Source organism: Crocodylus siamensis, chromosome 4 (assembly GCF_052110815.1).
Source record: "Crocodylus siamensis isolate JL-2025a chromosome 4, ASM5211081v1, whole genome shotgun sequence".
NCBI classification, from domain to species: domain Eukaryota; kingdom Metazoa; phylum Chordata; order Crocodylia; family Crocodylidae; genus Crocodylus; species Crocodylus siamensis.
Window position 1 is genome coordinate 101803283 of NC_143398.1, and position 15276 is coordinate 101818558.

The window sequence follows — 15276 nt, forward strand, 5'->3', positions numbered from 1 at the left end:
CACATTAGGTCCATTAATTAGTCCCTATTAATACACAATCTCTTCGTGCCACTAGCATATTTCTGTTTGCAATTTATTCACAGAGAAGTTTCACTAGTTCCAATTGCTTGTGCCTTCTTTTAAAATAGACAACATTTGCTGTTATGTGGAAATGAAAATGCAGAAAAGCCCTCCCGAAAAAACAAACAACAAAAATACACCCATTAGCACAAATCTTGTTTTCTGATCCAAAGGAACGACTCCCATTGACTTCAATGGGCTTGGGATCAGGCCCTCAGAAAACTGATTGTCAAAAAAAAATATTGGGTTCATTAAACTACCCCATGTTCCCTCTAACTAACACTCCTCTGAAGAGATTTTGCAGCCCTTACTCATATTGAGTTGTCTCATGAAAGCTAATGGAACGGTTTTCATGAGCAAGCGTTCTTCCAAGTAAGAAAGACTCACAGTATCTAGCCAACAGTTTATGGGCACTTTTACTTTCTCCCTGGCCTTAATAGAAATAAAAAGGCTTTGTGGAAAGCTTAAAGCCCAACTTCTGCTCTCACTAAGTTCCAGTGGGACGTCTGGCCCACCTAACTCCGAGTCCTTTCCAGCTCCTTTTACGCTGCTTATCCACATGCTCTTCTTTCACTGAGCTCATTCCCATCCCATCCCTCTTGCAACAAAATTCTCAGACCCTAGTCCTGTGATCTAGCCACAAGATGGTGCTCTCTTCTGGTTATCTTTACAACTTAATCATTTTGTATTTTCCCACCAAACAGCATTATACATCTCCCCTTCCAGTGGTTTAGCAGCTAAGGGATAGGTTGTACTGTTTGTCCAGATACAATCTATACTGTGGCTATTGCTGACCCAGAGGGTGCAGTCTGTTGCCCTGATGTGCTATTCCCACTATGCAGGCTGGTGTAGAAATGAGGTCCTGTGTCCTCTATGTCATTTACCCCTGAAAGGATCAGACCTTTCTCTTACCTTGGTGATCTTGCACAGAAGAGAGAGGGAAGACTTCTTCCATTTCTCTCCTGCACAGTAGCACAAAGGCAGGTTACAATTTGACCCTGAAGATACAGAACCAAAGTCAAACTTAGCCTGGCCTGCTGTGAAGTGGCTTCAAGTTCTAGTACAGCTGAACCTGGCCCACTAGTCGCAAAACACTGCAATAGTTTAATTTACAAAAGTGGCTGTGAAGTTCAATCCAACTGGGAAAATATGCCATGAGTGCTATAAAAGTGATTGTGCATTTGCAAAGACAGGATAATTGTTCCAAAAAAATAGCACTTAGGAGCATATTGCGACAGAAAAAAAAAATGAGAATGCTAATCCAACCATAATTTAATATCACAAACCTTACATCACTCATTGGCACACTAATGAATTCATTTCCCAAGTTTTATTCTCAGTGCTCTTTTGTGATCCTCAGTCTCTCCTGTTCAGCACACTGCAGAGTTTTAAAGACCGCTTAATAAAAATACAATGCACACTTTATGATTTAAAGACAGTGGAAGTGCTTTCTCTACTGAAAGAATAGCACAAGCTTAGAAAGCAGCCAAGGAACTTTTAAAAGCCAAGATTTTATTATGAGTTGTTATTGAAATTCAGGGTGGTCTCCCTTCTCTTCACATTTCTGACATTTTAGCTCCAGACTCTCTTTCACTCAAGGTATTTTGATGATCAACAGAAAATATAGGAACATCAGAATTGCTATACTGGATCATGTTTGTGGTCTGCTAGTCCAGGAAGCTCTCTCTGACATTGGCCAGTACCAGATACTTTAGAAGAACAGTATATATGACTTAATGGCTTCTCTTTTGCCTGCTCATACTTTATTTTAGGGATCACTATCAAGTTTCAAAATAATTAACTAGTACATTTATAAATATCTTCCAAAAGTTTAAATTAGAACACACCAGAGCAACGTATCCTGGAATCTCAAATTAAGCTTGAGATAGTGTTTCTACTCAAAACAAATATTTTCAAGGACCTGCACCTAAATGATACAAATGACTTTCAAGTTCTTCTCCTTTTTGAGCTGAAACGTGGCATGTGCCTCTGAATTGGAACAGAAATAGATGCTAGCAGGTCCTTTTCATAAAAGGCAGTTTGAACTTTAGCTGGCTCAAGCAAATTCTGGAAACTTCGGACTATTCTTTTTTTTTCCACCTTTGGTCTCACCTTAGAGCTGGTATTAGAATTAGTTGGTACAACACTTACAAGGTTACTTACACAACATTGCTTTCAAGTTTCATAGAAAGAAGCAGTGGTGTCCAGGGCCTTGCCCAATGGGTACTAAAGGTAATAGAAAAAATGCATTAATTTCAGTTGGTTTTGTAATTGTCCCCAAATATTTGATCAATTAAAATGACACCTGATAATCTGAACATTGGGAGGGCCAAAACAGGACTGCAGACTGTGATTTCGGTCATTTCTCAGAAACTCATCTGGGCCAAGCCTAGTTATGTGATAAGTGGACCTCTCCAGGATGAGGTAGGCAGTAGTATTAATAATTTGTAGTTAAACTAAGCCATCACAGCAGCTTAACTGCCAATGCAAGATGATAGCACCAGAGGTAGTATCTTTAAGATAAGATGTAAACGTAAATGTCACATGGGTATTGGCAGTGGGTAGAGATTCTTTAACTGTATACAGGGTACATGCATTTTTATATCTAGTCCTGCCTGTCAAAAGGAACCCTTTTGATGTTGTTACTTCTCTGTAGAATCGTGACCGCTTGCAGTCATTAAGAATCTGATCTTAATTCTGCTCTCCCTGGCTATATCTACACATGCATTTAACTGCAGGGTAGGCTAATTAACTGCGGAATAAAGTGTCACGGTCCACATATGCAAAGGTATTAGACCCCATGAAGCTAATTAACATCAGGGACAGTACTGTCTTATGAGAGGGTAATTTCCTATCATTAAATGCACATGTAAACACTAACTGCAGGCATAAATTGCACCCTGGTCAACCCAAGCAGCTGGGGGCCAGATTCCTGCCTGCTACCTAGCCACACAGCTCTGGGCTTTCAGCACCCTTGTACCCCAGCCAGTCCCTTTACCACCCAACATCACCACCTGGAGCCCCGGCCTGACTCCCGGTGCCTCTGCCAGCCCCAGCCTGCTCCGCCCTGGCTCAAATTGCTGCTGTTCAAGGTGCACATGTAGGCACTGCACCCGGAAGTAATTTTCTTTGACTCAAATTGGTCCGGAGTTTATTGCTTTGCATTAAATTGCATGTATACTTCTGCTGTAATCCCAGTGAGGTAACAGAGGTGAGGTATCTGTATGAATAGTGTGGCACAAGAATCAGAATGCTTTCATTTTTAACTAAATACTCCCCAATATCTGGCAATTGTACAATCATAAGTACATTAATATGGTTACTACATTTGGTCTATTCTTCCTGGATTCACCTCAATCCCTAACCTGTTGGGTAATGATGCCTGATAATCTCAATCCTATCTAGGTTTCTATGCCACTCTTATCCCCACCATATCTGTGCATCTTCCAGTACTACACCAAGAAACATGACTAACCTCTGTCACCTTTTGCCCCATCAGGAGGAGAATTATGTTATGTTAAGCTGGGTTGGTTTTTTTTTTTATGTATACATTACGATGCCTTTATGATGATTACTGTTGCCCGAGTCATGGCCCATTTTGATAATTGGTGAAATGAAGCAATTCCCCAAATGTATAAACTACAATTCTGCAAAGTGTTTAGAGGTAAAAGGCACTATATATACATAAGTGACTCAAGGAACAACTGGTTCAGAAAGTGAACAAGCAAACAATTTTGTAAATGATAGTGTAAGATTCTGCAATTTACCTAGAGTACATGGGAAGACTTTCCACAGACTTCTGAAAACATTTCTCTCCATGCACCAAAACACACTTACTAGTTTTTTATGTTTGGTCACCAGTTCTCCTCAACAGCTTTAAAAATTGGAAGGCAACTGATATACAGAATATTTAGTCTGTGTCAAGATATTCAAAGAATTGTCTATGGAAATCTGTTTTATTACCATGAAATGAGTACCCCCAAATATTTATGTTAATCCTTTTCCCACTTAACTGAGTAGAATCCTCCTACTGTTGTATTTATTTCTTCTAATATCATTATATGTCACAGTAAAAAATTTCACAAACAAGTTTTATTAATAGGCTGGATGATGACTGAAACAGCCTAGCTCATCCAGTACTGGGTTTGCTAGATTAAACCACAGACATGATGGGAAACGTCGGAAAGAAAAACATGCCCAATATTGCCAGAGGCAGATTGGGATGCTCAGAGAACTGGCAATGGGATGCGGGAATTATTCATTTCTAGAATACCATTTCAGATCCAGCTCAAGTGGGAACCATGGCTCAAGGATTGGCCTATGTGAAATAGAATTGATGGTCTCACTCCATTTACTAATAGACAGGTGTCTGTATCACAAAAAGTCATCATAATGGGGCTCAGTTTGTGACCCTGTATCTCTTCATCAGTGGAAAATGGGACTACTTTCAAAATGGAGTCAACATTTCCTATAGCACGCTCAGTTTTCTTTGTCAGTCTCCCACCCAGCTATGGACTACAGTATACTAATCTGGTGGTTTTGAGCTAGTAGAATAGCCTGTCAGGGATCATTATTGCCAGGACAAGTTAAGGCATCACTTAGCATTAGCTAAGACAGTCCTGAGCTGAACTCAGGGTTGGGAACACTGAACATTTCTTAGGCACATCTCAAAGTATGACCCATGTACAAAGAAAGAACTGTAAGGCATTCAAGCATGTCCTCTTATCACATTTCAGCAGATACAAATGACTTGGGCATTATTAAAAGCAAGAGACTTAGCAAGCAGACAAGTCACTAAGAGAGACCACAACAACAAAATATTGACACTATATCTACTACATGTCCCAGAATGAAAATGTACTACATGCGCTGTACTGATCGCAGCTGACTGCCAACATTTGCCAACTGTGACCTTATAGAGGTATCTGAAACATTACAAGCTCCCCATGCTTAGAACTGGTACAAACACAGTATCTGAGACATAAAACACAGTATAATGAAGGGGAGGTGACCGCAGTGGCAGCTGGGGTGGGAGGAAGGAGGCAAAGGGGGAAGGGGACAACACAAAAATAGCTGCTACCACAGCTGGCCATGCCCCTATCACTGTTAACAGCTCACCAGCCAGCGCCGCCCTATGCAGAGCCCCTGGCCAGGGTAAAGAGCTGCCCTGGTAATGCCTCTGACCTGAGAATCCAGAGAGTGCTGGTTGTTGATAAATATTGCCTTTTCACTGATGGCCACTGTAGTTAAAACCTACTCACTCTGTGCTGTTTATTACGTATTTTATTCTATTCGGCGCATATCTAAAGTGCATTTAAACAAATCAAGTTCACTATTAAGTGACAAGCATATTCCAGACTTTCTTCCCACGGTCAAGTCTTTAAAAATCAAAATTATGTAACATTTAAGTAAGATACATGCAGCACTCGTTATATTCAAGTATTTTGCTTTCTCTTTTACCTCTATAAAAGACTAAAAGTTTTTGAATTTTAGCTATATCTCATTTTCCTTTACAGTTAGATATAACATTATTTTTTTTCTAAATATAAAGCCCAAGATCTAAATCGTCTATACTATTTACCCTCATTTTTATTCACATCAAAAATCATCATCCTGGGGGTTGGAATTCAGAACTGCATCAATAATACGTGCCAGTAGCCTAGTTAAAAGTGCAAAGCAACCCAATAGCTGCTGAAGCGATGCTGCCCTCTGGCGGAGCATTCAAAACAATGGCAGTCAAAAGCCTCCAAAGCATCATTCTCCTTTGGGAGTTTTTCCTGCTGTGACTAAGAAGAGTCTTCCTAAACTCAGGAAATTCTTCCTTTCCACCTTGGACTGTGAAAGGAGTCTTGTGACTTACAGGCGACACACATTCCTATAGCAACTTATAGTTGCTCAGACATTGCACAGACATAATCCCCTTCCAAAACCACCACTTCTCAGTAGAAAGGGTCAATAAAGATAATCCTCCACCAACGGTACACGTTCATTTCCTTATAGAGCTCCATCCATTCCCTACAATATCTTTGGGGCTCTAAAAGAAGGGAAATAAATGCCCAGTCCTGTTCCCAAAGCCTCCCTTCCTCCTCACCCAAAGTACCTGGTTTTCCTTGCTCTCTCCTGGGTCTTCTCCGAATTAGCCCTCAACACGCAACTACTTTTCCTGTGGTTCTGTGCTCCAGTCATCCAGGTCGCTATCCGGATCCTGCTACCCTGACTTCTGCCAGGATGCCCAATCCTTACCCTCTGTTTCCTGAGGTAAGGAACTGCCCTATATACCTCGCTCATCCTCCCCAGCATACTTTGCTGCCTGAAACGGTAAGTGTTGAATACAGGATAGCTGAGGAGGGGGTTCAGAAATTCATGTGCCACTACACAGTTGCAGCTGGAATAGTCCCTGGATCTCTTTCAAGGACTTCAGGGCTCCTGCAATTCCTGGCATATCATTGAGACCCATGTAGCAGAGTCATAAATAGTCACGTTTGTGCCCTAGACAGATACAAGGAGTAACAGCTAAGGGGTAACAAAAGCAACACCTGGGTGCATAACCTGGTGCAGCAGCATAGCAGCATACCCCCACTGCCCTGACAAGCAAGGCAGCAGCTGCAATAGAGAGGCCGCATGAACCCTCTGGCTGGCTGGCTGCATAGATTCCTTCCCTCACCCCTCCCCTCCCCTGTGGCCTCTGTGAACAGCATGAGACTACCAAGGGGAACAGAAAAAATGAACCCACTGCTACTGGCCTGACCCCCAGATATCACTGATTCCTATCACCAGCAGCAAGGGACATCCCTAGATTGAGCAGCACAATAAAGTGGCACCCCGTTTCAGTCTACTCCGGCACCCCCTTTATATCAGCATCAGGGCTGATGCCCTGGTAGCACATCACTAGTTACACTACAGCTGTGTAGACCTTTAAGTTAAGTTTGAATTCTCATAGCTTAAGCTATAGTTTCAGTAAACTTAACACAGTCTAAAGGCCTGTCTTTGTCCCAACACCTGGCCCCACCTTGTCTCGAGACAGCTTTGGTGGCATCAGCCACCCGCTCTGGGAGTCACAGAACAGAAGGGCCCCAGAAGTGCGTCTACTGCAGTGGTCTAAGTTACGCCACGTACACGTAAGCAAGGCTAAGGGAAGTAGTCTAATAGGAACTGAGTAACGGGTGACAAAGCAGTCTAGGAAAGGATAACGCCGTTAAATATTTATTAGCAAGTTCCAGCCTGACAGTGACATAGCACAAGAACATAGCCTTGCTGACTAGGAACGTCTTAGTTTGATCAAGTGGTGTTGTAAACCTCAGTCTGATGGGGGAGTGGGGTCAAAAAAGAATGTGGTGTTATTCTTTATTTACTAGCAGTATTCCAATTTAATGTAGAGAGCTCATTTTGCTGGGAACCGAGACTGTCAAAGACTGTTAAATTCAAACCCTTAAATTTTCTCTGAGGGTCAACACCACCTGAAAAATGTTGGTTTTTTCCTCAGTCTTTTCCAGGTTTCATGGTGGGGCTCAGGCTGATATGTTTGTGAGTTCCTCTTGAAGTTAAAAGATATATGAACTCAACAAGACTCAAAGTGTTGCATACCACAAAAGCCAAAAGAAAGGTGGAATTTCCATGTGTTCGAAAAAGTTCTAGCTTTCCCAGTAAACACCCAGTGTACATGCTGCCTCCTCCGCCCCTCTTTGCTTTCACTGAGCAAAAAACTACCCCAGTCCCATACCCCATGCAACCAGTTGTCCTCCAGCATCTGGTCTCCCATTGCAAACATCTGTCTCCTTTTTCCCTGACCAGAAAGTCACTATTCCCAAAGCCCTAACATCTCCATGATACCCACCAAGAAGGGTTCATCTCAGTCACTGCCCCTCCATCCAAACCCCTAGCTCCCTCAGAGAGTGACTATCTAACTTCAAACCTTTTTAGGGCCCTGGGTTTTGCCAAAGATCCATCCTAGGAACCCCAGAGACTCAACCCTACCCCACAAAGGGAAGTGTCAGTGAAAATCCTTCAATCTTTAGCATCCTCTTCGGGCTCCCATTGCCTCTATATTCTTCTGTCCCCAAAATCCTATCATGGGCCTCTGGACATCTTTAGCCTACATCCAACACCACCAAATACATCTAACTTCCTGATTTCCCCTTGTGTACCTCTAAAATCTTGTGCTCCTCTATGTCCCTACCATACCCTGATGTGCTTCTGCCACTTACTGCCACCCGTACATATATGTCACATCCCTGAGGCCTCATGTACTTCTGTGGCCCCTCCTTTCCCATGAGATTTGTATCCCTTCATGGACCACTGACCCCTCATCCCCCCAACCCTCTCCCCGTTTCTTAAGACTCTTCTGAGAGGGGCCTTTGTGATTTTCCTGCTCCTCCTATTTTTGTGGAGTTGTCAAAGTTTGCTCCCCAAAAGTGACAATCCCCACAGATGATGGAGCAGGTACAAATTCAGGCACCTCTCCAGAGGAACCTGGCCAACTAGCTCCATATCTGGAGTGGTTGAGTCTCAGACTGGAACAAGCTTGCTGCAATAGTAATCTATGTGAGTGCATCAATTTGAGGATCTGAGTGCAAAGGTCCTTCCTTGGTTGAGGAACTGTGAAAGAAACATTTTTTAATATCTACCAACACCAACCAGACCCAAGGTTGAGCGCAAAGTAGGCACTGAAAATTATTTTTCTTGCCTTTGTCAGTTAAATCCTTTTCCAGGTCATGAAGGAGAATACATGAGCCTTTAAATCATAATTTTTTACAATAGGCAAAACCTGGCCACAAAATTAAACCCGTTTTGTTTAACCAAATCAAGTTTTAGGTTTTTTGTACTCTGCGTTCTTCAGACAGGGGCTCAGGGGTTTTTACCTCGACCATTTGGCAGCATCCAGGCAGAAAAGTTTCAAGCTGAGCTTATGTCCTTAAAATCAAAGCAAGGCAGTCACATGTGCAAGGAGTCCTACTTATTATGGCTTAAAGCTACATGCTTAGATGCATCTATAAATCTAGCTTCCTAACCAGCCAAATCTCAGTGGAAGCAGAATTGGAAGCTCAGTTTCATTTTGGTCCTTGAAATGATTTGACTTGTACAGAACGTCAAAAAAGCATAGGTTAATTGCTACAGTGATTTTCTGCACAGGTGCACTCACAGGCAAACAGCTCTTCAGTCCAAAAAGCGAGGCTCAGATGGAATCGTTCTTCTAAATAAAAGGAAAGCTCCCACAAGAGCAGTGTATAACTGAGCACTGATGCAGAGCTGTGTGCAAGTTTGCACCATGTCTGTTTAAAGGGCACTGCTTAAACTAGGGGCTGGGCTGTGTCTGTTCTGCCAGAATTACAAAAGAATAAATACAGTTGGTTTTGAATGGGGACATAATCAGTGCTTAGTTGGTTCCTTCAAAAAAACCTAATTTCCAAGCTATTTCTAGTAACCTTGTGACAGGTTCCAAGACTTTTAAAAAGGAAAACACCAGAACAAAAAGGCTCTTTAATAACTTCTAATACTAAGATGTCTGTTTCTCCCACCAAGAAAAAGAAGTACTTAAAAAAACAGAGGAGGGCCTCAACCTAAAGCAGAAATTAAAGGTCACGATGGCTGTCTAATCTTGAAGTAACTTGTTTTCTTGCTTATTGTCAAATGCTCTGAGTTGTATGGTAAAATATCCTAAGCCCCTTCTCTCCAGTCGATTTTAGATGTTGGTTTGGATTTTTCAGATGTGTTGAAAAATGAAAGCTCCATTCTTAAAATCAAGCCCAACTGTTATTTAAATTGGACGTTCAAAATTAGAGGCTATTTTTGAACATTGGGCCTAATTTAGTCAAGACTAACAAATATGTGGCATAATTAATACTGGAGCTATTAACTGTCAGTCCCATATGCCTATTTTTAGCATTGGAACTATATATACAACAAATCACATTAAAAAAATTGTGAGTATTTTTATTTTGGGCTTTTTTTTCTCATGTGTAAATAACTTTAACCAATACAAAGTTTTAAAAGCACAAATTCCAGAAAGTAACATTTTCTGCAAAAGGGTTGCCTTGGGTCTTCTAACATATGGGACACCTTTCTAATGCCACTCCTGCAACAGGTTAACTACTGTGTAATAGAAGGCAATAGCTACCTTTCTGCAAATCTTGCCTGTACCTTGGCCTAATTTCTGAGAAGCAATGCAAGCGCTAGCCTGCCTACTATTTTTAAGGCTATTTTAATCCATTTTAACAACATGAAGAGCTTTGAATTGCTAATACATTAAAACTAGGGCCAAACAGAATAATCTAAGGACATTCATCATGTTTTTGTATTTTCATGGGAAATTGAAAAGAACAGTCCAATTGGGCCTTTTCAATTTTGCACCCTACTAGATAGAAAAGAACATTTTATGAGTGAGGAAGAACTTGAACTTTCTGAATGTTCAGAACTGGAACATTTGCACCAAAATAAGTAAAAGCTAGTATTTTTGCCAATTTGTGAAAATGTCTCACAAACAAGTTTTCAGCCTTTGAAGTGGCTCAAAGAAAACTGTGAAATAAATATCTACACAAAATTCCAAGGAAAAAAAAAATGTTTCAGGGGTGTAGGTCGTAGCCATGTTGTTCTAAAGACATAGGCAGACAAGGTTCTTTGGGTAAATCCGATATTGTTTATTATGCCAACTGTTTTAGTTGGTCTAATAAAAGATATTGGATATACCTAGAGAACCTCATCTGCCAAGGAAAAAAACAGTCATTTTCATACTTGAATTCATATTGCAGCTTGTTTTAAAATGCTTTCAACTACTTAATCACTAAGGACACAGTGGGAAACCAGAATATGTTATCATGTTATTAAGGACTGTATCAGAATGCATATGGGGACTAGAGACTAAAAAGAAAGTTGTAAAATCAATCTTAATTCTGGTGCTTTCTAGCTTTTGAGGGCCTGATTTGACTATCTGGTTGCTTGAGGATTCAACATTGAAAGCCTTTTTTAATGCTATTTATAGTGTAATAATAGCCAAACTGAGCCAGATGCTGTGTAAACACACAACAGGTGGTATCTGTTTACCTGAAAAACCATTTTGCTTTTACCAAGCTCCTCAAAGCATCACAGAGGAGAGGATGCCATTATCTACAGAAGAATAGCTGCATCAGTAGGAGAGACAGCCTTGACTATAGTTACAAGGGATCACCTTTGTGCTCACAGAAGAATGAGTTTTAAAAAGAAGCCAATCTTGAAAAGACTTATTTTCATTGCTTAAACAACAATACAAGTATATAAATGTAATCCAACTATGACATACGTATAAAGCTTACACTGCAGTTCTCAAACATCTTTTAAAAGAGCTCTTTAAGGAGCAAAGTTGTAGAAAACAATTTAACTACTTTTAACTACAGTCCAAAAATACAATATTGTCACAACTAAGTGATACTGTTTGCACTGTTAAACTATTTTCTAAAATGAAATTGTTCACTTGAGTATTGCCAGTCGACTTATTGAATAACAGTATTCAAGCACACTCATTAAAATAAACCCTCTAAATAATTCTGAAGCTGAATATAAATAACTGCATGCCCTAGAACTGAATGACTTAAATCAGAATGATCCTTGTGCTAACATTTGAAGCTAATATTCTAAACCAGTGGTGTTCAACCTTCTGGGCAGGATGAGTGGCATGGGTGCAGCCCATGGGCTGGATCCTGCACAAGTGTGACTCCATGCATCGGATGTAGCCACAGTGGTCTCACATGCCAGCTCCGCTGTGGCCTAGTGATTACCAATGGCTATGTCATCTGTCCTATAGAGCTCCCCTGCAACTAATGCAGCCACTGCTTCCCCACTGCTAAATTTCCAGACCCGTGAGAAGCCCCGGGCTGGATGACATGCAGGGCAGGGGTAAAACACCACCCTTCTAAAACAAGGTAGACTTTTAATCACTACCTTTTTCTGATGACGTGTGTGTAAGAGTGGGGAATAAAATGCATAACATTTCAATTACATGGAAGACAGAGAATTTGGGAAACCATTTCTTAGGCTCAATTTTAGTGTTAGAAATGTCTTTATTTAACTTATTTTTATAAACTTAAGGAAACAGCCTATAGAATCTAACTGTGATGAATATAGAAATGTAAGTTTTCTTTAGAAATTGTTCATAAAAACTTACTGATTTTAATGAAGAGGGATATCCTTTTATAGGGTTTCTTTTTCCTTTTTTTTTCTTTAAATCAAACTTTATCAAATTCTTCAGGTTGGTTTAAAATTTCCTCTAGGACAGTTCAAGTTTTCTGTTCAAATTTGTAGGATTATTTCCATAAAGGAAATGTGATTTCTGTAATGAAAATAGTCCCAAGCAATCACATTACTCCTCTAGTCCCTGTTAATACAAAGGCAAGGAATTTCCTAACCTGCATGCATATTTAAAGTAGTTTTATTTCCTACTTTGGCCAGGGATTTATTTGCAAGTGCTGTTACAGACTGCCTCCCCTACAGGGGAATCTACTTTATGTTGCCAGAATTCCCACTGAAGCCTTGACAAAAGACAGAGACTGTCACCAGCTCTGCTACGAACCGGTTCAGTAAATTGCTAAGCAAATTCTATCTTTGCACTTGGATTCTGTTGCTATGAAAGCCATAGGGACAGCCCCCAAAATCTCAATATTGTTCCAAACTTCAGCAAAAACAAGATACAGTGCTAGTTGCTCTAATGTTCCTGGCTGTCCTGGCATCTCATCGCTACCATAATTTGACTGTAAAATTACTGAAACAGCCCAGCAAGGATCACCTAATATGGGGTTCATATAAAGCCAATACAAAGACTAGTATACTACTACCCCGCCCTGCTTCCTGTTTTTCATGGCAGTAGAGTATGTCCACCAAAAAGAAGGCGACTGAGACGCTCTTTTGCCATACCAGTCCACAGCTGCTTTTTCAACACTCTTAGGCAATATACCTATTTATATAAGAGCAGACTTTTGGTGGCAACAACACTACAATAACAGAGAAATATAGATAGGACCTTTCAGTCATCTTTTTACTTTACCTTAACCTGTGATCCATGCAGATCAGCCACAGCCCAGTAGAAGATCTATGACAGTGATTGTCAACTGGGGTGCCCCAGTGCTCTGGAGCACCTTGAGAGCTTTTCAAGGGAGCTCCAGGGTGCCAGACAATCATGACAATCATGATTCATTGTTAGTGTTGCAAATGTGACTCACAAGATAAACCCAGAGATTTCAAATACAAATCTATAGTGTTAAAAACATTCTGACCTGTTGTAGTCTTTCTGAATTCTTTGCAACAGAAACTGCTCTATTATATTTCCGTAGTCAAAAGACAAGTGGAAAGTAAGAGCTGAAATTTTCTGAGGGTTGCACTGAGCTACCAAGGGGTACCTTGAGTCTAAAATGGTTGTGAACCACTGCTCAATGGGAAAAATGTTCAAATGGTATAAATTGGCACAACTTTATTGAAAGAAATGTAGTCAAGATAAGGAGCTGCTTCAGTGAAATTTCCAGAAGGTTACAGCTGCTTCCTTTGTAAAGTGCAATGACAGAACAAAAGTCTCAGCTGTGTGTAATGTCTAATATGTGAATTGCCCAATACTAAACCACAAATTTGATGCCGCACTGCCTCGTACGTTTTGTTATCATTTATACTCATACAAAGTAAATGAATGAAGTTACAGAATCTTCCCTACACTCCTAGGCCAACGGCAGTGTTTTATTCTCTTTGTGCAGGACATAACAAAAAGCAAAACACAGTATGGAAACAGGCCGTGATTTTGTACCTTACAGCTTTGACAAAAAACAAACAAACAAACAAACAACGGAGGTCCAAAGATGAATTTGAGGAAGTAGTATGAGGCTTATTAAAGCCAAAAAAAAAAAAAAAAAAAGTACGAGCAGCTTTGGGAAGTAACACTCAAAAATCATGTATAACTGTTACTTTCATTACCCTTGAACTAACTGGAGAAAACAGCTGAGAGAGGAACCATAAGGACTTACTACAAAATTGAAGTTTTGCTGAAAACAAAGGGCTGTTGCTATGCATTACTATAACTTATTATGGTATATTAAAGAATAAGAGCTTTTCAAGTGTAAGAGTACATATTTTGAAAGTCTTTATTATAGAACTAGCAACTAGGATTCAGCTTTACACCAGTCTCCCTGGCATCATGATTGGGAATACGCACATGTACGAAGGACTGCAGGCTGATTGATTTTTCCCGTTGACCTGAGAAATCGGTTTCCCTTGTTGAAATGTGAAGGATACAACTCAAGATACGGTACTGTTCTTGGTACACTATGGGCACATCTACACAAGACATGTTAAATGTGCATTAGCCCAATTTAACGTGCATTACAGGTGCACAGCTACATGTGCACACCCTTAACGTGCATTAAAAATGGCTAAATTAGGCTATTATCATGCCTAAATTTGATACCTACAAAAGGTATGTGTAAACGCAACCTGGCACTAACTTTAGTACTGGATCTGCCCAGCCACTTGGAGCACATGGCAAGGGTGCAGGGACTTGACACTAACTTCAGTGCCAAGTCCCTGCACATATGGACACATGCCAAAAGCTGCTTAATGTGCACTAGCTTAATGCACGTTAAAATTTAGTTGCGCTTAAATACACATATAGACATGCCCTATTATGACAAATCAGAGACTCTTTCCGCATTTGAGATTTCAAAGTTCTTTTCATTAGAATTCTTGGGTCTCTCAAGAATTAAATATCATACACACAATAACATCATAAACAAAAGTTCTTATACGAGTTCAGGCTAAATTCTCCAAATATTATGAATCTATTAAGCAGGAAAGTTTTGAAAGTTACAGTTGCTCCATTCCCCCTGACTAGCACTCTCATTAAAATTAATTCCCTACCAAAATTGGTTTACTGTCTACTACTCCTGGTTTGCAAGACAGTTATTGAATGTAAGCTCTTTGAATCCATCTCTCTCTCTCTCTCTCTCTCTCAAATGGAGCCTTTTTTCAGGACTCCCATGAACTCTGAACTTGTATTATTGGAGCCATCACTTAAGACACCAAGATGTTAGCTAAGGCTCTGGCTATCATGAAATCCAGACATCAGAGTATGCAGCAAATTCAGAGTTTTTAGCCTCACTGCTGCCTTCTTTAACATAGGAATCAAATGCCAAAAATAAGAACTAGACCACTAATTCACAGAGAAGCCTTTGTCTTTCATAAAAACCAAATCCTTAGACAGCAATTCATTAT

The 15276-nt window shown here is 40.3% G+C and overlaps 1 protein-coding gene across 1 annotated transcript in view; it reads right to left on the reverse strand.

Annotated features, from left to right (window-relative positions):
* Positions 1-2093: 2093 nt before the first annotated feature.
* Positions 2094-15276, reverse strand: part of C4H12orf75 (chromosome 4 C12orf75 homolog) — a 50482-nt gene continuing 37299 nt past the window's right edge. The window contains exon 8 of the transcript XR_016441843.1: positions 2094-2286. The gene's annotated coding sequence lies outside the window, so the exon portion shown is untranslated. The remainder of the gene's footprint in view (positions 2287-15276) is intronic.